Here is a 25,386-nt window from a genome sequence, read left to right on the forward strand (position 1 = left end):
TCCACTGCTAAATTAGGGAAGGCTAGCACAGATAGCCCTCGAGTAGCTTTGCGTGAAATTAAAAAAAAAAAACTTGATTAAATAATTCACGAATTATATAGAAGATCGGATTTCTTACCCCATCTCGTAGTGAGTTTTAGAACCTACTCTTATACTTTCTCATTTCGATTGAGATGTTCGGGTAGTGAAGTAGTAAGAGTTGTTCAATATCTAACTGTGTTTTTTTTTTATTGCAGTAAGCTTAGGGTTCTTCTGTATAATTTTATTTATTACTGGTCTTCTCTCCAGTAGTGAAAGCATAAAGTCATGTAATAGGTCTCAGGTATGAGCTATCATAAATTTGTAATTAGAAATTATTGGCTAAGTATTTATAAATTACAGGCACACTGAGAACTTCAGAAAATTATAACTATTGACTAGATTAATCAATAGTACAAAAATACAACCGCATCAATAGTTTAAGCATCAGAACAGTTTGCCAGTATAGTTATAGTCGTAAAATCAGTAATGTTTCTACTAGTTCTAGAATATAAACCTAGAACATAATATAATGTTTTATTGTAAATGTGTATGAAACTGAAAGAAGTACTTGATGGAGAAGAAAGAAATAATAAATATATAAAAATTTCCATCAGTACATAAAGTTGTGTGAAAAATTGCAATAACTCAGTGTTTGAACAAGTAAACAATATTGTAAGACAATAAGTTATGTTCCAAATGAAATGATGGAAAATTAGTTGATAGAAAATTTACTTCTTGTCAAAAAGAGAAGGATTTATGATTGTTTAACAGTTAGACTACAACATTTTACCTTAAACATAAATATATTTATGTATACTTTATAGTGGTAAACTATAATTAACTTATCATTCAACAATTATACTGAATCTATGTGAGAAAGTATAGCACACTCTCTCTTAGTACTGACAAAATAAACATGTAGTATGTAATAATAGTGTGTAACACATTACATTACAGTTGTTTGACTGAAACATAATATGAAATTTGTAATTATTTTAGGGTATATAACATTTATATGAGAATTCTCATAGTACTTATTAAAACATGGTGAAATATTCTGTTTATGGATATTATAGATAGTGAAATGTTTAATATCATTATCTTCCACTTGAGTTACTGAATTTTTGAAAGGGTTTGATATGTTGTATATGCAAATGGTGACAGTTGGATTTGTTTGTGTAAGGTGACAACAGATATGTATATTTTATTTAAAGTGTTGGAGAATGTGTGTGTGGATGGTAATATTTGGATTTGTTTGCATAAGATAAGGGGTGAATTTGTGGGTCAAAAAGCATTCTGTCACATTGGTTTTTAAGTAACTTTCAGTAATACAACCTGTTTTATTTGTATAAAAAAGGCTTGTATTTTTTTTAGAATAAAATCACTTTACAATTATTAAAATATAACTATAACTAGTTAAGGAATTTAACCCCAACATTGTTTTACTCATAATTAAAATATGATAAATTTCCTCTTTACAGTAATATATTCATAGATGGTTATTATATGATGGCATGATTTAATTGAATGGTTATTGGACTGTGTCTGAGAGGAGTTAATATATTTTTCAAGCTGGTAACACTAATTCTTCATTAATGTGGTAAGAGTAGGCATAAGGGTTACATAATGATAAATGATGTATAGCTTCCCATTTAACCCTCAAAACATAGTCATGATTGTAAGATAGTTAAGCTAAAGTTTACTTTCCTATAAGAAGATTATAGTTTGGTGGCATAAAACTGTAGTAATCACTAGTTCTCTTTAGGTTTTTGCATGTTAAATTTATGAAAGTAGTTCAGAAAATTAGTTTTTATCTTTATTTTGTAACATTTCTAATTATATTGCAACTATAGCTTCTTACTATAACATAAAATTTCTTATCATGAAATTGTATAAGTTATAATTTATGGAAATTGTTTATGAAATGTAACATTAATAAAACATAACCTTATTCATGGGGAAATTGTATACTGTAATTTGTGAAACAACGTATAGCAATTGTGATTTATTAATTATTTTGCAACAGGTCATTGGTCAATGGCAATGTCATGTTTGTTGACTTGCATTCAAAGTACTGTTTTATAAATTTATGTCAATAAGTTTGGAATCAAACTTTATAATTCAAAGTTTAATAGTATATATGAGTTACTTTAAAAGTAAATACTAAAAAAACATGCCTAAATACAGATTTTAGTGAGTCATGTGGTATGTTGAATGCAACACTTTAAAATCAGATGCTTGTGATGTCCAAATGCTAAGTCTATAGTTTTGAGAAATGAAAGTTGTAATTGTTTTAGGGTATATAGCATTTATTTGAGAATTCTCATAGTACTTATTAAAACATGGTGAAATATTCTGTTTATGGATATAATAGATAGTTTTGTAGAAACTCAAATTACTAATATTATGAAGCCTAGAGTATAAAATAATAACTTTATTTCTTCTTCTACTGATATATAGCTTGTGTACTGGATTAAGCACAATGGCTCCATTCAACTCTTTCCATTTTTTGAAACAGTCCCTTACATACTCTTACTAAGTATATGACATGAATAACCAATCAACAGCTTAGGATGTCCTCTGTGGGTTTTTTCAGCCATTTTAGTCTGTGAAAAGGCTTGGCTCGAAAGATTTCATGAAAGTAGGTTGTGTCTGTAGTCTGCTCAAAGTTTTGTATTTTTTTGAAATCTAAATACATCTTATTTATAAAGCTTAATAAATTATAGTGAAATTCTGTGGTATCAGTATAGAATTTTATTCTGGTTCTTATACATACAGTTGAATAAACGAAAACCTAAAAACATTGTTTTCCTCCATGTGTGAAATTTTAAAAGGCTTAGCAGCCTATGTCTTGCAGGAACTAAGTTCAAAGATTGTAGTGAGAAGAGATAATTGTTTGCTCTACTTCTAGATTTATTTTTCTGTAGTTTAAGAAAAATAAGTTTAATCATTTATTGTTAAATAGTAATCATTTATATACATAAATAATGTATAATAATTGAAATGTGACTGTACATTACAAAATACCAGTCCACTAAAACATAACCAAGACAGAGAAGACTAAAGGTCAGTTTTACATTATTAGATACATGAGTGCACATGCTCCATGTCAGTGCAGGCTATGTAATGTTAGTTTGGCATGAATGGAAGGTCAATATTATAAAACAACAACAACAACGTATATATATATGCAGTATTGTGAAACTTAAACTACCTAGACTGAACATTTGTATTTTCATGTTATAATATGTGGTCATTCTAGCATGATAAAAGTATTATTTATATTTATTTCCTATTGTTTTTATGATGATTACAAGGTTGGTCAAGCAACAGACCCAACATAGTTAAAGTATGAAAAATATCATAAAATATAAAGTCTCACTCAAAACAAACATTTAAAATGTATTTAGGAGGCTCTAAAGATTTTGCAAATCATATCTGAGATTTTTAAGAATAGTTTTCCTTATCATAACATGAAAATCACTTTGCACTCAGGCTAGTAATGAACAGACTCTATTTTTACAAACAAATCTTTAGTAATAATATCTCATACTAAAATTTGATTTTTTGTACACAAAAAACTTGTAATCTTTACCAGAAGCCTACCAAGTTTTGTAAAGATACAAATATTGTATTAGAAGTTATAGTGAAAATACTTAATGTGTGTAAATGTGTAGACAAACTAATGTATATTTTTTCAAGCTTGTAGCAAAGGGGCTAATAAAATGTAACATTTCTCTTGAATTATGTAAAATAAATGAAACTGGCAGATTTTATTTTTATTTACAATAAAATTCTGTAAAAAACAATAATTTATTGGAATATATTTGTTAGTTTTTAAGTTAACTAGTATGCAAATATCAGTTAAAAACCATCTTTGTTATTTATTAATAGATAAAATGTTAATCCATTGCTCAGTAAATATGCATCACAATTAATTCTTTGTCACACATTCAACATTAATGCGTTTAACTGTACATATCATTCAATATTTTCACCTACTAGTAAACTCTTGACTTTTCTTCAGTTGTACTTAAAGATGACACCAAAGTGACATTACCATGGGAATCACAGTACGTAACCTTACAAGGCAAAATACAGATCATTAGTTATGAATGTTGAGACTGTTTCTCAGCATGATGATTTTTAATATTATAGATATAAATTATATATACATATCTTAAAGATTTATTTTCTTTTTTACCAGTTGTGAAACTGAAAAGAGAATCTGTGACAGAGGTCTAATGGGTTCTCTGATAGGCCATAAGCACAATTTGGGTCAACAAACAAGGATCTGACTAAATAATCTTGTGTTTGTTACTTCTGGGAAAGACACTATTAGCAGAATATTACACCTAGACTTGTTTCAACTGTAGCTCCATTTTGTGGCTCCATTCTAAGCTTTACTGTCTCAATACTATACTTATCCAAATGTGAACACTGTTATTATATTTATTCATATTAATTAATTAACCAAAATCACAGTCTTTAAAGCCACTAAATTTGAAAATCTTAACGCTTGCATATTAAAGAGAGATCCACAATACTGTTAGTACATGGATATGTTGGTTACTTTTCCACATGTTTCTATACTGTGTTCATAAAGATCTCTTGTAGAAGGTAGTATTATATGAAGTAATACTGTTTGGTGGACACACATCTTAAAGAGATTAAAATGAAAGAACTGGAAAAATCTAATAATCTGATCTTCTTAACCATAGAGGCAGATGTAATGTAGAAAATTTATGTAAGGATTCTTATTTTACACTTTTCATGTAAAGACATTGTCCAAAGCAAAATAGCTTAGGTAGCTATTAATTTATAGGGGCTTCTGTAACCTTTCAGTTGTAGCTTTAATTTGTATTTATAAAGTTAGCTTTTAATTGTATGTGGATTAATGTGCCATTCAAACTTTTTATTGCTTTTTACAGTTGTAAGTGCAATGTGTATACATTGGCAAAGTATCTGTTGTTTTGACAGAAATATATAATTTCCAGCATAACAGAGAAGAAAACTTTTATTAAGAATGTAGATCATGCAGCTGTGATGTTGATAGTACAATATTACATACTTTAACTGTTGTAAATCTTGTTTTAGGAATTCCTTTCTCAGAAACTACAGGGTAGCCCATAAGTCCTTACCCATCCATATATCTTATGTATCCAATGTATCTGTGTGCTGTTCCTCATTCTCGCTGCATAATATTATGCAACGATTATGTCACAATACGCTCTTCAAGTGTAAATGGGCTTACATTGGCCATATTTCTCTGAAAAAAAAACAACAAATTTATAATACATTCGTAATTGAATATAACATAATAACATATGGATGGGTAGGGACTTACAAACCACCCTGTACAATGTTCAGCTGGTACATTTGTGTTCATTGTAAGCTATCATTTGTCAACTTATTTCTGCAGGAACTATATATTGTTTTGTCATTATTGTATAAAATCAACAATAAAACCTAATATAACAAAGCATGAATCATTTGATAAATTAACTATTTGTGAGACCTCTGTAAGTCTGAAGATTAAAATCTGAAAAAAACTTAACAACTTCTTTTTTCTTCAATATCACTGCACAACTTTTTTTTTTTTTTTTAGTTTTGCTTCCTGAAAAATTTTTGCTGATTGTGACAAGTACCTGGTGGGTATGCACAAATATAGTTTTGGTTTTGCTTCATCATGTAGGAACTCTGAGAAATAGACAGTTAACTGTTTATCAGCAATAACATGTTTAATTGCGTTTATGTTTCAAATACGCTATTAAGTTCAACATAATTAAAAGTTTTTTGCTCCTGATTTTCATTTGTATTCAATGTCCTGTGCATCACGTTGCAGTGTCCAACAGTAGTCAGCAAGCATTGATGGATTCCAGTTACCCTGATATTGTTTTTCCATTGTAGTTAAACTGAAGATTTGAATGAAACAGTACATGATGAGCAAATTTGGATGTGATTTTCATGATAAGCAGCCAAAAATCTATAAGGAACACCCAACAGTATTCAAGAAGCAAAAGCTTTGTTGTGCAGTGTATTCAATCCAGACAAAAACACACACACAAAAAACCAAAACATACAGAAATGTTAGGTTTTCACTGTTGTTTTCATTTAGTTACTTTATCAAAAACAAGATTGTTTGACATTTTAATTTAGAACTGGATGGCACCATTTATCATGAGTTTGTAGTAAACTGAACTTTGAGCAGATGATGTGATGATTTAGAATTTTTTTATGCTGTTTTGCAGAATTCATTATCTTATTCAACAATTAATATTAATTTTCATTCTGGCAGACTTACCTTTGAAATACTGAAAGCTTTTCTTTCATTAGTTTGAACTGATATTTTCAACAGAGCATATAACTTAATTTCTAAACATCTTTTACAAATTACATAGATGCATCACTTACCAATAATTTTTCCATTTTCCATGTGATTTATTTTCATGCTTTGGAGGATCTTACATTAGCTCTGCTTTCTTGCTACAACTTAGAATTGTTTTCACTTTGCTAACAAGTTCTTACTGAATAAACTACTTCCACTACTACTTAAATTCCCATGACAATGTTGAGGGCATTATGCATAACATTAGCCATTTTTATGTTTATGATGATGGTTTATTGTTAAGGTCTAATCACTTTCATTGTTTACAGAGCTTCTTTTGTCTGCTACATTGTTAACCTTTATTTTGATGATGTTGGTGCTGGTCTCATTTCTTTTTTTTTCTCAAGTATACTTTGTTTTCAAATGCTGAATCTATTTCAGTTATACCTGAATGCACTTGTGTCATATGAGATTATTTTCTTACTTGAATAGTTTATTTCTCATCATCATGGACTTATAATGACTTTATGTTGTGGATATTTCTTCTAAGGTAGCTAAATATTCTTGTCATTCATACTGAAACTCTTCTCGTCTTCCTTCTCATGTTTTGAAGGGGGTGGTGTTTTTCATTTTTTTTCTTTTGACCAGTGGTCAATTTTCTTCTGTGCACACTGTGATTTTACTTGTTTTGATAAATTTTTCTCTGCATCTTTACTGCTTATGTTCTACTTATGTTGCTCATGATAACAAATTTGAAGGCTCACTCCAGTACCACATGACTTATGTTCTTTGACACTTTAGTTCATTGGACTGTGTTGTTCATAATCAGTGATGTTGAGAAAACTCCTTTGTAGAGAAATATATATGTAAAAACGGCTTATTTGGGTTGAGAAAATATATATGTGTTGTTCATAGCTCCTATGTATCAATTTGTATTGTTTGTATCTACTTCATACATAATTCTTGAACTCTTTACCATCTCTTCTGATTTGCATTTTTCCATCTGTCAAACACAGACTTTCTGGTTGGAACTATATCTTTTATTTAACTAGTAGTTCCCATAAGGTGTACTTACATCCCTGGCCGAGCATGGCCAGGTAGTTAAGGCACTTGACTCGTAATCCGAGGGTTGCAGGTTTGGATCCCCTTCCTAACAAACATGCTCACCCTTTCAACCGTGGGGGTGTTATAATGTGATGGTCAATCCCACTATTCGTTGATAAAAGTTGCCCAAGAGTTGACAGTGGAGGATGATGACTAGCTGCTTTCCCTGTAGTCTTACACTGCTAAGTTAGGGATGGCTAGCACAGATAGCTCTCATGTAACTTTGCACAAAATTCAAAACAAAACAAAACTTACACCACTATAAGGTACCTTAGTATGACATCTCAAGTGTTTGCTTATCTATAGGCCTATGACTTTGTGATCAGTTTTTCAGTTTGATTAGATATTGATCATCCAAGTTTTGAATTTTCCATTTTATATTATTTTAGATCTGGAAGTTTCAAACTTTTTCCATTAAAGAGATATCTGTGTTTTACTTTGTTATATTTGGGAGGTTACTCGTACATTTTTGTGATGTGACAGGTAACACAAGGTTAAAGACTGATCTCACAGCATTTAAATCTTACTTATTGTCCATATGTTACTTATTTCTAAATGGAATCTATGAGAATCTAATGAAAGTTTCTTTGTTAGTTTTTAGGGGTGGCAAATGAAGGTTTAAAATGACATACTAATTCACCCATTTTTGTGCTTTACATATGATGGAATGACTTATCAGTTTATAATTTAATTCTCTTGATATTCACACTTTTCACTGACCTTCTGTACATTTATTATCTGTTGTCATTATTACATTGTTGTTTCATAGTGAATTGTTTTCCCATGTCCCTTATTTCTCTTGGATTGTTCACTAGTCAGTGTATCAGCTTGTTTCTATTAATACCATATCTTATTTATCTCAGATCTTGTATGGCTCTGTATACTTTTCTTTGTGCTAAACACAGATTTTCTGATTTGAATGATGACTTCTATATAAGTAGCAATTCAGTGAATTGTCTTAATATCAAACATTGTTAAAGGGATCATGCTCCTACATAAAATCTATTTTTAGACTGTTTCCATTGAAATTTATCCCAGTTATCCTAGTTTACCTTCAAGTGTAGCTCGAGCTTCCCATTGTAGGTTCTCTCTTCTTTCATCTCATCTAAAACTGGATGTTTTCACCAATTTATCTTTCCAAGGTTAGTGTGATTGGGGTTTGTGGTCTAACATAAGAATGGGACATCAGAGTTTTTTTAATGTACATTGGGAGTTTCTGTCTTTGTTACACCATCACTATGTTTTTATTCCCAAACACTTTGACTCTAATAAGTAACATATATTAACACAGAGAGGAACTCACTCCCATAGCACTTGTTTACAATGTTTTATTTGCATTTTTTGCTACATTCATATCATGTAATTTTCTAAGCTGTTATTTCATTGGTTGTATTTTTAATCAGTGATATCGAGAAAACCCACTTTTAGAGGAAAATATATATGTAAAAACGATTTGTTTGGGTTGAGAAAATTTTTTTACGTAAAGGAGTGAACATCGTTTCGACCTTCGGTCATTGTCAGGTTCATGATTCTCAAGCCAAATGAGCCGTTTTTACATATATATGGTTGTATTTTTGTTTGATTTCTAACAACAGTGCATCAGCTTTTCCAGGTCCAGCTTCTGTAGCAGTGGATGCTTTGAACCCACCATGAAAGAATTTTTATCTCTATTCCTACCCTCTTCATCTGTCTTCTTCCTTGGATATTTACCAAGATCAATTGAATCTATTGTCCAGTTCTTATTGCCCTGGCTGGCATGCTGGATTGGAATTTCTACTCCTCTTGTCTGTCTCAGGGACAGTATGTTCCATTACATTTGCTTTATCTTCTACAATGAATTGTGTAATCTGCAGCTTCATATTTAGCAATGTTTTTGGCCTTCTGATCTCTTATTGTCTTTAGAGACTACCTTAACCTGTTCTGGAGATTTTTTTTTTTTGGTATCTTTATTTCATAGTGTCATTATATCTTCAATTTTAGAATTCCTTTACCACCATTGGCTCTTCTCCTGACTGGAATCCATCAGTTGTGACGTTTTGTATATTTTAACCATAGAGGTTGAAAAGATAGTTAGTGATTGTAAATCATTTTGACTTAATTTTTCCATCCAAAATCTCTATATAAATCAATTCATCTTAATAAATTTCTGAGATTGAGAAATTGTTTATTGTGTATATGTAGGTGTGTTTATTGTATGTATACAAACAACAAGAAAAAAAACTTGGTATTATTGCAAGTCAAAATATATCTGTGTTAACTTTAAATGCACGCTCCACTCTGTTGCAGCTCCATGAAAGGGTGTTGCCTTTTGGAAGTGGAAAAAAGGTCCCACTTGAAAACTGAGGCCTCACTGAATATCTTTCCCACTTCCACTTGAATTCTCTTGTGTGGCATTAGACATTTGAAAACAAAACTGTATTATTACTCTATGGCTCAGCTCAAACCTGATACATATCATGTATGCTTTATATTCTTTTTGTTGAGCATCCATTAATTAAGCTTACACCTTTGCCAGGTTTGGTATGAGTTAGGAAATACTGTTACCTTCATCTTTTTTTATTCCTGGACTGTTGTTTCAAGAATTATACACTGCAAGAGCAGAGGGTAATATTCCCCTACTCGACCTGTATATGATGTTACTTGTGTTGTATTATTGGCTGTACATGTTAACCTGTTAATCTTCACAAAAATGGTCCCTATTCTTGAAGAGAAGGGGTAAAGAGAGATACTCAACTGAGAATAATTCTTTCTTTCTTAATATCTCTAGGTTCTTTTTTTTTTTAAAGCTGGTCTGCTCATTTTCTCAAAGCAAGTTCTGTGAATTCATTTCTTATTCTAGAATTTACTTCTGCTTAGCTGTGTATTTTCTTTGGTAGTCTACGTAGATCATCCTTCTGCCTTATAGTTTGTAGTTTATCAGTTACAATGTAGATATTTTGGGTTTTAGTATTTTATGGATAAGTATTCCTAATTTGAATTTGATATTTTTAGAATTAAAATGTATTTCCAATAATGATTCCATCCTCTTATACTTACAGCTATTACTATTTCTGGTATGAATTCTCAGATTATTATTTCTAGCAAAGAGGCAAATCTGTCCATGGAGTCTGACTTTTCAGTCTCCCTGTGAGACAGTGGTGAGTTTTCAGACTTGGAACTCTGGAGTCTGGGGTTGAGCTCACTAGGGTGGATACGGCAGTTAGCTTAACAGTGCTTTGCTTTAACAAAACAAACTTAAGTAAATGTTGTTCCAATCAAAAGTAATTAACACAGTCTTTTAAGTGAGAAAAGAAAAAGGTTTCTTTGGGATAAGCTGCCTTTGATTTGTTTTCTTGAGTTGATTCATCGAGAGTATGATGTTGCAGATCTTTCTCCAGTTGCTTTTGAACCTGCACTTTATTTGATGGCTAAATGGCCTGGGAGTAATTATTTTGTTTTCTCTCCATCCATGGGTGTTGTGGTTCATGCATCGAGGTTTACTTCTCAGTCATGTGAAAGGACATTTGTCTTAACTGAGATAGTAATCAGAACTTTGTGTTTAGCCTACTACTGACAGATGGAAGCATATTCTGACTCAAATAATACATCTGCTTCTCAAATTTAGGGGTTCTAAAGCAGAATTTGTTGTTAACCTGAATAGATCAATGTCTTCTGGTAGGACAGGGTAGGTCTACAGACCTACAACTCTGAAGTGTGATATTTTGTTTTCCTTACACTACACTTTGGAAGACTTTTAAGATCACCAACTTCATTGATGATGATAAACTGGAACGATTATTAGCATGCACATTGGTTTGATTGTTGACTTGTACATTCACTCCTGTTGTTGTTGGCATCTTAAGTTTCATCAGATCCTAAAGATGTTCATATTTCTACACCTATTTGAGAGTCTGAACCCCCAACATCAACACTTCAGAACATTGGTACTCAGGATACCTATATCCAAGACTTCTACTGCTTGATTGGATCACTGCCAGCAGAGTCGGTGATTATTGTATGCCTTCAAAGTTTGCGGGGGTTTGACTCTGAGAATTTTTGGATATGTAGTAATATTAATTATGGATTCAGGACCATTATAGGTCCTTGAGCCAGTATTACTCACTCACTTTACATCTTCACCAGTGTTATCCAACCAATCTTAGGGTTTTCTTCTTCCACAGTTCTTTAGTTGTATGGTTAACAGAGTGTGATTTGTATGGGGTAGTGAGAGAATTGTGCTAGGTTTTCCAGGGTTTTACTCTCATCAATTGTTAGACCTAAGAATAAGGAGATATCAAGTCATTGATCTTTCTTGTCTATATCAATATCTAGATTATTATTTTTTTGTCAAGTCTATTAATTGGGCATAGTTGACTCTTGTCTGGCCCTATAAGATTGAACAGGAAGCATGATTCTTATCTCTCCTTCTCCCACTGCATGGATGGTTCTTTCTCTTCTGGGAATATGGACATTGCTTGAATCCCTCATGCCTTTGGAACGAGGGCACAAGAGAACCTTTTAATGGTACTTATGGAATCAAAGTATCATAGACATTGATTCTCTGAATTCTCTAGTTTCCTTTAGTCAGAATCATTCTTCAGTCTTGAAAGGTTGTTAAGACACTACTAAGACGTGGGTTCCTCTGCCACCACCTGATCCAGAGTTTCACTTCTTCATGAATTTGGGTATTTTGTCCTAAATGAACATTTCAGTTAATTAACTATTATGTTAAGGTTACATTATATGCCCTTTCTCAACACTTGTTTGTGAATTTATTTTTATATGCCTTGTATCATCTTTGCCTGAAGATTTATGTTTAGTTGCAACTGACCTACAGACATTGGTGGTCACATTAATTTGCACTGTATGTCCCAGACCACTTTATTACTCTGTTTACTATCTCAGACTAGTTGTTTTTACCAAAAAGAGGAAAGGAGATAAATCCTTTTCAGCAGTTTTTCTGATCACTATTTCTCATTTCTGTTACCAATCAGATTTTGATCATTGCATTGTTCATTGAGGGTCTTGAAGGTTTTGTTGCCTGCACAAATATCTACAATGATTATATACAATTACTTTTTATTCTGGGCTTTTTTTGAAGACAAGTAATCCTCTGCAATTCATGTTTAATCAGATTTTTCATATTTCACTGTCTTTAGCAGCTTGGTTGAATTGCTTGCTGAAGGATGTTATGCATACAGGTATGTGGACCTCCATAACTACTTTTATCTTATATTATTTGCATTATCTGGCAGTGTCTTCATCTGAAGGTTTTTCACCTACCCCTTGTATCTAACTTATCCACTTCTGCTAGATTATATAGAGAGATGATATTGTAATTGCTACCTTTCAGAATACTACTCTGTATCAAGTGTTACCTTGGTAGGTGTGCTTTTATTGAACCAATTTACACTAGCAGCAACTAATTCAACATACTTTATCTAGGTTGCAACAAGCTCTGTAGAAATGAGGTGTTCTATACGACCATCTAGAGGTTGACCAGGTGGTATTACCATATGATGCTGAACTATCATGAGTAAAGCTTAAGGGGATTCTGCCCTTCCCTGTCAGTCAGTGGATTCAATAAATTGGATTTTGTTTGCTTTTAAAAATTTGGAGAATGTGGTTCACCTATTGTACTATTTCCAGAGTACTGCTCATGAGGATTCACTAATGTGCATTAGCTCATCCCAAATTCTACTGGTAGAAATAGGGAGCCTTGCCACACCCAGTTTCTGTTCACTGTGGTGGTGGAAATAGGATTTTTCTCCAGTGTTAGAGTGAGTTCTTCTTGTGTTGAAGTATAGGATAAAGTTGGGGTCCTTCCTACTTGGTTCTCTGTATGTTTTTAATTTTTTCCCCAGATGTCTGTAGGAGAGGTATCAGCCTACATAGGAACCTACATGTAACACAGTTTCAGATTTGATGCTCTACTATTCAGTTGGGTTGAGCATGACACTTCTTTTTTATTAGTATTGGTTCAGTACTTTGAAGAGGGTCCATTATTTCATTGTAATTCTGAATAGAGAGTAGCCCTATCCTGGGTCCTTGGTTGAGCACAGTCTGTTCTACATTGTCCCCATAATTCTGGGGGAAGGTAAAAGTTACCTTTCCTGTATGGTTGGACAATGAGAATGGATATTAATAATTCCAGAACCAGATGAGTTTTGTTTCCTTTAGTTGAGTAAGGTATACATGATCCTCTCATTAGAAGTTTGGGTTCTTGCCTTTACATTAAGGTGAAGGATTATTCCTTTCAGTGTTGCTTACCTTCTCTTCTTGATTCCAATGGTTCAGAAGACATCATTCTAAGACTACAGATTGGGATCCACTCACTTTGGTTATATAATTCCAACCTCAAGTAGTGGAATAGTTCTCTGGTTGAAGCCTGGCCAGTAGTGATGACAAATCATGTAAACTTCCACCAACAGTACATGAATTAAGTTTAGGGTGAAGAACATACTTGTTTTGGATGTAGTGCATTTCTCCATCTAGGTTGCCAGATCTTCTGTTAAATAGACCCACAATCTATGCAAACACGTTTTGTATGGATAAAGCCCTCACTATCCCCATCACCTTATTGACAATGGATTCTAGGTGAAAGTGGAAGTAAGTATATTTTGTAAGTTAATATTTTCTTAAAACGAAATTATTTTCTGTAATACTTGCATCTTTTCACACTCTCTTGCCTTTCTGCCCCACTAACATCCAGTGTTAGAGATTGGTAATGAACTGTTTCAAAAAAGTGTTAAACATATGAATAAAGATGCTTAGATACAGTACCGGGATAGAGAGAGTATTGATGTAGGTAGAGAGTATCACCAAAGCCAATTAACTAGGGTATAAAAGACTGGAGTAAGTGAGAAAAAATCATACCAATGCTTAGATGAGCAAAAGAAGAGACCCTGGCAATCACTGAATAGCTGTAAGTATGGAGGAAGTAAACATTGTTGTAAATACAATTTCAATTTAGGGAAAGGTTAACTTTCAAATGGGTTCTTACTTCTGAATAGTCTTCTTTCCTTTTCCCCTGCTATCAAATTTCTATCATTATTGTAACTTTCAAACTAATTTAAACTTTGTAGAGAAAGCATTATTTGTATAAAATCCTCTGGTGCTTACACAGTAAGTCATGTTAAAGGTGAGATAGTGGAGAATTATGAGTAAATGAGGTATATTACATAATACATAAAGAACATTTGGAAATTTTGAATCACACGTTTTCTTGACAGCGTAAGTTTAAATTCAGCAAAAAAAACTCAAAAAAAAACTCAGTATTTCAGAAGTAAGTACCTGTTTGAAATTTATTTAAATTCTAAATAAGAATCCTCTATATTCAAAGCTGTAATTAGATCTCAAACTGGTGATGAGATTGAGCTGTGAGCTAAAAGTTTGTATTTGGAAAAAGAAAGGTCAGAGTCATTCTGTGAGTTGCTATGTTGCAGTTAAAAAATAGAATTTTGCTCAAGGTAAACTATCAAGATATATTGGAGCCCCAACAATCAAGAGACATGACTGAAAGACTTGAGAACTTCATTTTTCCTGTTTAGCAGCAAGTTATTTAAGAAACTGCACTGAAATTTTGTGTTGTTATTGCTATTTAGATACCAGATTAAGAGCAAGAGTGTCAAATTTTCGTTAAATGTCAGGCACCACTGCTTATCATTGTGTGGAAATAAATGTTTATGAACAGCTTTTCTAATGTTTTTAAACTTCAGTAGATGGCAGCACACTTTTACTCTGCAAAATTCCATATCCAATTTTAATAACACTGATGTGTGATCTAAGTAAGATACCAAGTAAGATAGATCAGAATTAAATATAAATATTCAGTAATGAATTTTTCTAAACAAATATCCTTTTCAAATTTTCTTTCATATGACAATCAAAATGAATTGTTCCATTAAGTTATGTTGCTGTCAGTGATGTTTAGAACTAGGTAAACTATTAAAATTTTCACATGAGCTATTTTTTTTTTATGTTTAAGGGTGTGTGTAAATTTTATTTTTGTACATTTTAATAATTTTAATATTTAATAGCTTCTTATCCTTATATATCGATGTATAGTAGATGTCTTGGTTTTGGTTTTTGTGTGTATGTGTATAAAGTTAATTATCATTCTGAATATAGCTCAAGCTTTCAGTTAGTGCATCACCTATGCAGATTTCTACTGCTAGTAGTAGTAAGATAAAACTGAAATATGAAAAGGGAGAATACCAAAGATACAGTTTACTGATGTAGTGTTTATATAGTGTATTGTCTGATGATTAGTTTTTGTGTTTGTGAAGCAGTGTTGGTTGGTAGAAAAGCAATAAATGAGTTTTATTAAAATATAGTGTGAATGAAATGAAATACAAATGAAGCAGTTAAGTGTTGAATGTGTTTCTGATATTTTAAGATATTTGTATTGTTTGCTTGAGTAAAGGAATTTTTTATGTGATGTCTGGCATTTTTTTGAGAGTTTGAGAAATGATTTGAATGATATATAAAAGACTTGAAGTAGTTTTTAACTGATTATTGAGTTAGTATGGGTTAATTAGTTTTCTGTTACTTTAGTTTGATAAAGTTTAAGTTTCAACAAAGTACTAGAGTATCTGGAGAAGTTGGCCAGTTATTAGTATTATTTGTGAAATTAAGTTTATTGCTGTATAAACAGACTTGTGGTTGAAGAAATAAAATGCCTTCTGCAATTTAGTTTGTTACTGAATAATTTAAAAGAGCTTTTAATAGTAGTTCCAACAATCCCAATACTAATAAAAAATAACTGAGTTAAGCAAGCTACCAGTTACTTTTTATGACAAAGTATAATGAAAAAATATTGGCATAGTTAAAACTAAGTTATATATAAACTGTTCAAAACAATTAAAGGAACAAGTATGTTTTTGTATATAATTTATCTCAGTATTCCAAATGTAATGATAATTTTATTTTGTTAGATAATTTGCTTCATTTCAGTTCCATCTGTATCCATTTTTAATGTGTGATGGATGGTAAAACATGGAGAAATAACATTTTTAAAAATGACCATATCACCAAAACTGATATCCCATATGAAACAATACTGTAAACAGTTTACATGCATTTATTCAAGAAATGTTAAAAACATTCAATATCTAGTGTGACCCCCACAGGCTGTGATACACTCCTGACATCGATTTGGCACTTTTCAAATACGTCCATCAATGTTATCTAGGGATATGGCACCCCACTCGTCTACCAGGGCTTGTTGGAATTCCTGTACATTCTGAGTAGGGTGCTGGTGTTCACTGACACACCTTGACAACATATCTCAAGAATGTTCAGTGGAATTTAAATCTGGAGATCTGGCAGGCCACCCAAAAGTCTCTATTCCTTTCTCGTCAAGGAAGTCCATAAATAGTCTGGCGATGTGGACTTGTGCATTTTCCTGCATGAGAATGAACCAATTTCCGACAGCACAATGGGTTCCAAAACTTCGTCTCTATATCATCATGCGTTAAGAGCACCCCTGTCGAGTATGAGTATGTCTGTGCAGCCACCCAAGCATATGCCTGCCCAAACCATTACAGAACCTACTCCATAAACGTCTACTTGTACAATATTACAGGCAGAAAATTGCTCTCCTCGGTATCTCCACACTCACACATCCATCATCATGAGAAACAGTGAACCTACTCTCATCTGTCCACAACACGGTGACCCATCAACGAAGTTCCCAATCTAGGTGCTGACAAGCAAACTCCAACCTGACTGCACGGTGTCTCACTGTTAGAATAATGCCTCTTGCAGGCCTTTTGGCCCTAAGGCGTCCTTCATGCAGACGATTGTGAACTGTTTAGGTAAACACACAGGTTCCATTGGAATGATGGTCATTTTGCAGTGACCTTGCCATAGCTTACCTACCCTGCAGAGTGGTAGTCACAATGTAGTGGCCCTCTCTGGCTGTGTGTGCACTGATGACGGCCTTGACTAGGTCTCCTGGAAGCGTCGCCAAAGTCAATCGATGACTCTTGGTGACACATCTATGAGCTGTGCCACCCTCCTTTTGGTCTGGCCATCCCCCAGCTTCTGGACTGCCGTGACCACCTCGTTCTCTATCAGATGACACCTGACTGCTTGAGTACACAAGATGAAGGTACACACTGACAAAATGAGCTGCAAAAGATCCATGTTGGTGTTTGTTTTGAGAATTAATGAGGAATGCATAGTTTCACATAACAGCCTTATATATAGGGTACCTTGAGTTGTATTCTCCTTGAGTGAGGTGAGTTTTGTTTGAGTTGCTTCAAACTTCACTTACAAGCTTAAAAAATACACTTGTAGATGAAAGGATATGTTTTTCATACATAAATTTAGTTATGATAAAAATATACTGAAATATGTACTTGTTCCTATAATTTTGTTTAGCAGTTTATATATATACACATAGTTGTGTAATGTATATTACAATAAGTAGTTATAAAGATTAAAATACCATGATTTTGGTTAGTTGTTCAATCGTTCCATTTAGCCTTTATTTAAAACTATTTTTAAGTACTATTAGCAGCAACAAGTATTGTGTTTCTTTAGTATTTTAATATTTTGAGAATCATATAATTTTTATACCTGTATATTCAGTTGTTTTAAAGATCATGTACCACATTGAACTTATTCTGTAACAACACCAGTTTACCATACCTTCTTAATGGATAGGGAAAATGTAGAGACCCATTAGGAGTGATATGAGGATGTCAAATTCATATGGTGACTCACCTATTCCTTTTTCATATGTTAATTTTAAAGGTATGATTAAATAGTATAGATTTATAACAGAGTGCAGGTAACATATATGGTTACATGTGCTAACCCTCCTGTAACAGTCCCTTTGGGATCTTAAGGGTATGTGCCATGTTTGTTTGAGATCATTAAAAAAAATAAAAATAAAAATGACTGCATGAAAAATGGTCATACATATAGATTACTCTTCTGTTTTATACAAAGGATTAAGTGTAATATATTAATGATGTGGAATATGCTAACAAGTAAATCACAGGAGAAACCACAACTAATATAAATTTCCAGTGAAATAACATGCATCAGAACTATAACTTAACATTGCCATATTATAAGTAATGTATGCTACATTACTAATTGATCACTTTTGGGAAGGATATGTAACAGCCCTTTACATATATTTCAATAATAAAGATGTATTTAGACTGGTGATTTAGATTATTGAAGGTGGAGATATCTCTTGTACTTTATAAACTACCAAGATTTTGTTAGAATTATCTTAATTCTACTTCATTATAGTCACCTTTATATACACACACACACACATTTGCCTTTTGTGACTCTTGAATTTCACCACTTCCTTTGGGAACCCTCATCCTATTTCCATGTAGATGTGAGTACCCTGCAGCAGGGTTTTGTTTTTAGAGTGAATTTATCAATGCATATTCAAGGTTGTCTATCTTTCTCTTTCGATTGTCCTTTCCCTGTGTTGTGGGTTGAAGTAGAGATATGGGAAATTGTTCCAGTCCTATCTCTTTTCTATCCCTCATGTATCTTTATTTCAGAATGTTTTTGCTCATTGGATAGTTCTGGTCAATTTTGCTGTTGAGGGAGTAAATTTTACTTACATAGAGATCTTTTCGATAGTAGATGTCAGGTTCCCAGTTTTCCTCCACCTTATTATAAATTGGCCTTCCCAGGCCTTTACTATGGAGTCTACTTTTTTTATACACGTTTCACAATTGTTTTTTCCCTCTTTTTCCAGACATTTTATTTTTAGTTCATGCTCAGCCTTTTCTTCTCTTTTTGAGAGATTATGCTGGTGTGCCTTGCCCTCCATGGCCTTTTAAATCATTTTACCTAAGCTTACTATCAGACAGAATCTCTTAATCTTATTCCACTCTCCCAAGGTAAGTTTCTGGCCCTCATCTTCCCCTATCACCTCTTCTACTGAGATTGGCTACCATATATACCTCCTTTCTGAGGCATTCTATCTATTTCTTGGTGATTTTTGTGGAATACCTTCCTTCTTACCTCCATGTTGGGGCAATTTTCATCTTTGGTATGCTCCCTACAAATATAGTTTCTTTGTTTTGGGGGATCCTCTGGGGTGAGACACTGTCTGGAATAAAGTTTTTTTCCTTCCACTTCTAATTGGGACTTATGGACAGTTCTTTTCCTCTGCTGGTCCATGTTTTGGGGCTATTATGCACTAGCCTTTAGATTCACACAGGGTACCTGCATTGTTGCATTTGATTTTTTTTTTTTCATCTTTTGTGTCCTTGGCTATTGCATTCTTTATTCATGTTCCATATCTGGCACCTTTCCATTATTAACTTGCTCTGCATCCATGTCTTCTTCTTTAAGTCATATATTCTTGATTGAGATTGGAGTTCTGTGATTGATGTGTCCCATTTTATTCACTTCTTGGTTCTTTCCCTTTTTCCTGTATTGTTATCTACTATATTATGAAGATGTTTTTTTTTATTCAGGACTGAGAGTGATCATGGGTGGTGTTTTGTATTCTTACATCTAGATTCCTATTTTTCATTTCTTGTGGCACTGTCCTCAGTTTGTTTACTGTGGGGTTGGGTACTAGTTTTGTGCTTGTTTCAGATCTATATGTTTTTTCTCTGGTTCCTCATCCATTAGCCTTAGCTGTTGATGCATAGAGATAGGATTGGGACCTATTTATACAATAATTGTTCTTGCACTTTATCATCGTCTGTAGATGATTTTGTTCATCTTGCCACTTTGTGTATAGTCTTTCTAAATACTTCTTCCTGGTTAACACAGTTCTGGTTTTCTTTGCTACTTCAATTCAATCTGTGTTTTTTGTTCTAGATTAAGTCTTCCAACCCTTCACTTTGGTGGCTCATGAGACTACACATCATATGTTTTATCTCCCATTATCTGCTTTGGATGGCTTTTTCTTCCTTATCAGATTACCATTTTCTGTGTGTCACTGTCCTTCACTCTTTGGCAAAATTTTGACTAAGTAAGTTATGTTTTTGTATATATAATTCTTATTTTTCTGGGGATATCCCATTTTTATGTTTTGGATCCTATTCTGTGACAAATGGTGCTTGTCCAGGTATACTTAAACTAGGCAAATCTGCATTGTAAGGCCATGATGGACTTAATAATTATAATTTCCATGGCCACTGAGGTGGGGTGTTGCCCAAAATCTCTTGCAGGTTTTCCTTGAAATATGTTTGCTTCATTCAGATGCTTGTTTCAGACTACACTAAACCATGGATTCATGGGTAAAGCAGAAATGTATAACTTCCAATCCATAGATTGAATAAATCAGGAATAGTCTGCTTTCCACCACATTTCTCCCCTTCTTTTTTTTTTTTTTTTACCTCCAATGAATTATGGGAGTCCCTACCATTTTCCAGTTCCTAGTTGCTTGGGTGGTGGACCATGGAGGCATCTTCCTGAATGTGGTAATAATATATGATAAAACCATTCAGTTGATAGTAAAGCAATGTTGTTCTGCTGGTGTAGATAACAAGATTTCCTTCAGTTGGTTTATCTGAGGAAATGTAGCTTTCAAGTGAGAATTCAGAATTGCAGTTCATCCCTTTGAATGGAATCATTGATCCTATTCCCCACATAGAATTCAGTTCTTAGTGGCTGGATTTGGATTCAGAGCTGAACCAATCAACATAAGTCCTCACACATGTATTATAGGCGTGTCTGTTTTCTCACTCATTTATACTCTTGTTTCCACCATCCAGGTTGTGGGTCATAGTGATGGAACTTGCAGATTAATAAGGTTCTTCCTCTTCCACTTTTCCTCAATGATTTTCTTATATTGAGGATGTTACTGCACTGTGGACAGTTCCTACTGGATTGATTTTGAGTAAGCAGTGGTGGCACAAAGGGGGGCTTGAGTCCCACCCAAATGAGCCCCCTCAGCCCCCCCATATTGTTACCTACATATATTCATAAAATATGGAAAACACAATCATCGTTGTTGCTTAACAATTAACATCAAAGAGACATAGATCTGTAGAATGCAACATCTTCATTAAGACTGAAGTGTGTGTCATGCGTCCCATAGCAAGGTACTGAATGCATTGAAACTCATGCTCTTTATTGCTGCTCCCTGTGTAATGCCATTCTATCTTGAGCTTTAACGAAGATTAGACAACCACGTTGATTTCAAGTTACAACAGATCATCAGGGATTTTACTTGATAAACCAAAGGTTCACAGGCATTTAACCATTAATTTCATTTATCTTTTATTGAAAAGTAAAACATATCATGCATGTATAAGTGTATTGTGTATAGGTCAAAACAATGAAGCATTTAGCCGGTGTTGTGTCCTCTGAGAGATCATTTTGCATTGTGTATCAGCTATCCAAAATTGCACTGATGATTGTGGCATACACTTAAAATTGTGACTTACAATCCAGTTAATGTTATACTTATGATTAGATAATAACCTTACATGTTAACTGACCAAATAATATTTCTAAACTATTCTAGAATGAATTTTGAAATTGTCATTGGGCTATTTAGAAGTGCCTAATTTAATGTAATGTAATAGTTACATTATTGTAACAGGCACTTGTCACACTTATGATAATAAGAACAATATCACAATCACAGTTTGGCCTGTGTGAATAATGTGAACTTATGAAGAAACCTAGTACAATCTGTCATCTCTGGTTTCTCAGAAATGAGAACTGAAGCAGCATGGAAAGACTTGGAAGAGTCTGCTGAGGATATATGTAAGAAAGTGGGAATACACACTGAGATGGTGCGTCGAGGTGGACAGCGATCTGCCCCAGACACCTGGACGAATTAATAATCACACCTAGTACTGGCCAAAGAGATGAAGCAACACCAGATGCCAGGAGACACACTTTCTATACCATCATAGACAGGATGCTCAACGAGTTGAATAGAAGATTCTCCTCTGATGCTTGCAGTGTTCTGATGGTGCAACTGCATTGAACCCCAAACACTCCACATTTCTGGACAAGCAAGCACTCTTAGGAATGGCAGTAAACTATAGTGTGGCAGAGGATGACCTCGCAGTGGAGGTCTACCAGCTGAACTGGCTAATTGCCAGGAAGAAAGACAAGGGGCAGGAAGTATCCACACCATTGGAGCTTGCAACCATTCTGGAGCCATACAAGGATGCCTTTGTGGATTTCCACAAACTTGTATGCATCGCTGTGACCCTGTCTGTCACTTCAGCTGCCTGTGAGAGAAGTTTCTCATGTCTGAAGCTTCTCAAGACATACTTGTGCAACAGCAGTGGTAACAACTACACCAGCAACCTTGTTGTCATATCAGTAAACTCCAGGAGGGCAAAACAACTCGATATTGATACTGTTATAGACACATTTGCTGCCAATCACCAGAACAGGCATATTGTTTTGAAGTTATGTTGACTATAAACACAACATGATGACAGACAGTTAGCCTGATAGTGACCTTACTTTTCTTCAGAGTGTATTAACTTCACATGGGATAATTCATTTCTGTTATGTAAACTATGTCTTTATGTTATATTTCTTTAGATTTGTAGCTTTACTCTTAATGGTATATTAAATGTTCAATCTAAGCTAATCTTGATTTTCTTTATTATTAAGTATTACCTTGTGTGGAATTTAGGTGAGCTTCCTCTTTTACATATATGAATATTTTCATAAACAGATTATTTCTAATTTGTAATAATGAATTATTAATCAGAGTATGAGTTTCCAATGAAAACTGCTTTGAAAATGCAGTTCAAAATAGCACACCTTTCTGAAATGTACCTTGGTATTTACATTATTATAATTTACCATCTATACTTCATATTGATGGCATTTTGGGAAGCCCCTACACATTTACTTCAGACCCCCCCCCCTTCGAACAAAAATATCCTGGTGCCACCACTGTGAGTAAGATAGTTTTCTTTACAGAATCATCTTTACTATAAAGATCAGTTGGATGTTGGGTTCCTGGATCAATCAAATAATTTATCACTTTGCTATTACATGTTCCATTCACAGATCGTGGGGTACAAGATTCTCTCCAGTCTGCTGAACTTGAGGTGAAGATGGTATGATCTTCTTTTCTATTCTCACCAGATGGCTGGGTTTTGTATTGTAGTTGGCTTAATGACAGTATGGTTCTCATCTTACCCCAGCATGGACATCAGTTCCTGGAAGATGGATTTTGGATGCAGTTGACTTGTTGTGTATGATCTGACCTACTCTAATCTCTCCAAACCTAGAAGCACATCCTTTTACTCTCTCCCACATTTATGTACTCTGTAGGATTGTGATTTCAAAATTATGTAGTTCAGCTCTCAAAACAACCATTGTTCTCACCCTTTTGGATGTGTTCCTTCCCATTTCTGTCCATTATGTGACACCTCTTACTTCACTAAGTGAAGAGTATATCTGGTACAGAAGTAGTGTGTGGTCTCACACATATGATTCTCTCCTGTAAGGATCTGGTTTTTTATGAGGTCCTTCAGATGCTTTTGAAGGATGCTTCTTTTCTTCCCTCACACCAGTCCCTTCACCTATTCAATGTGAGATTCTAGCTATTTATACGATAAAAGGCAATGTACAGTATCAAAAGTTGTAAATTTCCTTTACTGGAAATGTATTTTTTGACAAATTCTTTACATTTTCTCACATTTCCCACCTTTCCTCTGCCCTGAAAACTTGAACTTCCACTTCATGCCAAAACTTGAAATGCTAGTTTGATGAAGTTGAATAATGGGAATCACATGCATTAGGAGAGTGTGTTGCACTCCTATTTATAGAGGGTTATTGCATGGTAATGTGCATGTGAGATTTAGTTGAATGTAAAAAGCACTGAACAAGAAGAGCTCTTTATGGGAGTGGAAGTAAGCACTATCAGAATTACATTTTCAGAATAGAAGAATATTAAATTTTGAGTGACAAATTAGAAGGAAGTATCCAGAGCAAAGTTCTAGAACAGTATATGTTGGGAAAAAAACCTTACTCAAACTTGCAAAAGATTTGAAAAAACTTATCTAGTTATTTTACTCAGATGCTCCTTATGATATTGTTCAATGGGTTATTCATTATTTATACCTCTAAAATATGTACAACTACCCCATAAAATTATAGTTCCATCGCATAATAATTTGATCACCTTTGCAAAAAGTAAACTTGGCTGTATATTTGTATATCCTATGTGAACAATTGAAATAAAAAGACTGTTAGAGTGAGCATTATTAATCAACTAATCAAAGTGATATTAAAAATATGTTAAAGTTATATATCTGTGTCTATCCATGGTAGAGTAATAGGTGACACAAATCTAGTCAGTCTGTACACAAATCATTGAGTTTTCAGTTGGAGTTGTGCATCCCATAGTCCAACAGTTTAATGCAAATGGATTGTGGAACCATGCTGAAAGACCTTCTGTTGTCACCTCATATACAGGAATGGGTGTTGTTTGTCACTTTTAAAGTAACTAACCACAAATCAGTTGCAAAAGTGACAACCTTTGCATGTGACAGACACTGTGCAAAAGCTCTTGCACAGATTCAGCTAGCACTCTGATCTATCTCTACTAATTGAAATATTTAAGAATATGTTATTCAGAAACTCCCAGATATCAAAAGCAGCAAACAGTGTATGTGTAACTGTATATTAAGACAAGAAAAACTTTGAGTTGTTTGTCAAATTAAATGAAAGAGGAGTGTGTTATACCTATAATATTTTTAAAGTTATTAGTTTGTAAATTGGGTCATAATTTATGGAGACCATGTTTTGATTTTTGTACTGATTACAACTTGTCTTAATTTCACAGGTTATACATTCTTATCTATTTGAACAAGAAAATGTAGTTTTCACCTTCAGTATACTGCCAGATTATTGTGACTTGAATCTGTACTATTGCCATTATTGGAGGTGATTGCAATACTAACTTGGTATTATGCAGTTTTGTCATGTATCATTTTATACACAGCATGTTAGGCAATATGTCCTGT

The 25,386-nt window shown here is 33.5% G+C and overlaps 1 protein-coding gene across 6 annotated transcripts in view; it reads left to right on the forward strand.

Moving 5' to 3' along the window:
- The first annotated feature begins 161 nt into the window (after positions 1–161).
- LOC143235540 (neurocalcin homolog) overlaps positions 162–25,386 on the forward strand; it is a 119,243-nt gene continuing 94,018 nt past the window's right edge. For 4 of the 6 annotated variants that reach the window (XR_013019276.1, XR_013019278.1, XM_076473781.1 and 1 more), the window contains exon 1: positions 169–322. The gene's annotated coding sequence lies outside the window, so the exon portion shown is untranslated. Of the gene's footprint in view, positions 323–6,412; positions 14,358–25,386 lie in introns of those variants that run through there. The other 2 variants (XM_076473783.1, XM_076473784.1) reach the window with 2 other exon arrangements.

Source organism: Tachypleus tridentatus, chromosome 12, assembly GCF_004210375.1.
Source record: "Tachypleus tridentatus isolate NWPU-2018 chromosome 12, ASM421037v1, whole genome shotgun sequence".
In the NCBI taxonomy this organism is placed as follows: domain Eukaryota; kingdom Metazoa; phylum Arthropoda; class Merostomata; order Xiphosura; family Limulidae; genus Tachypleus; species Tachypleus tridentatus.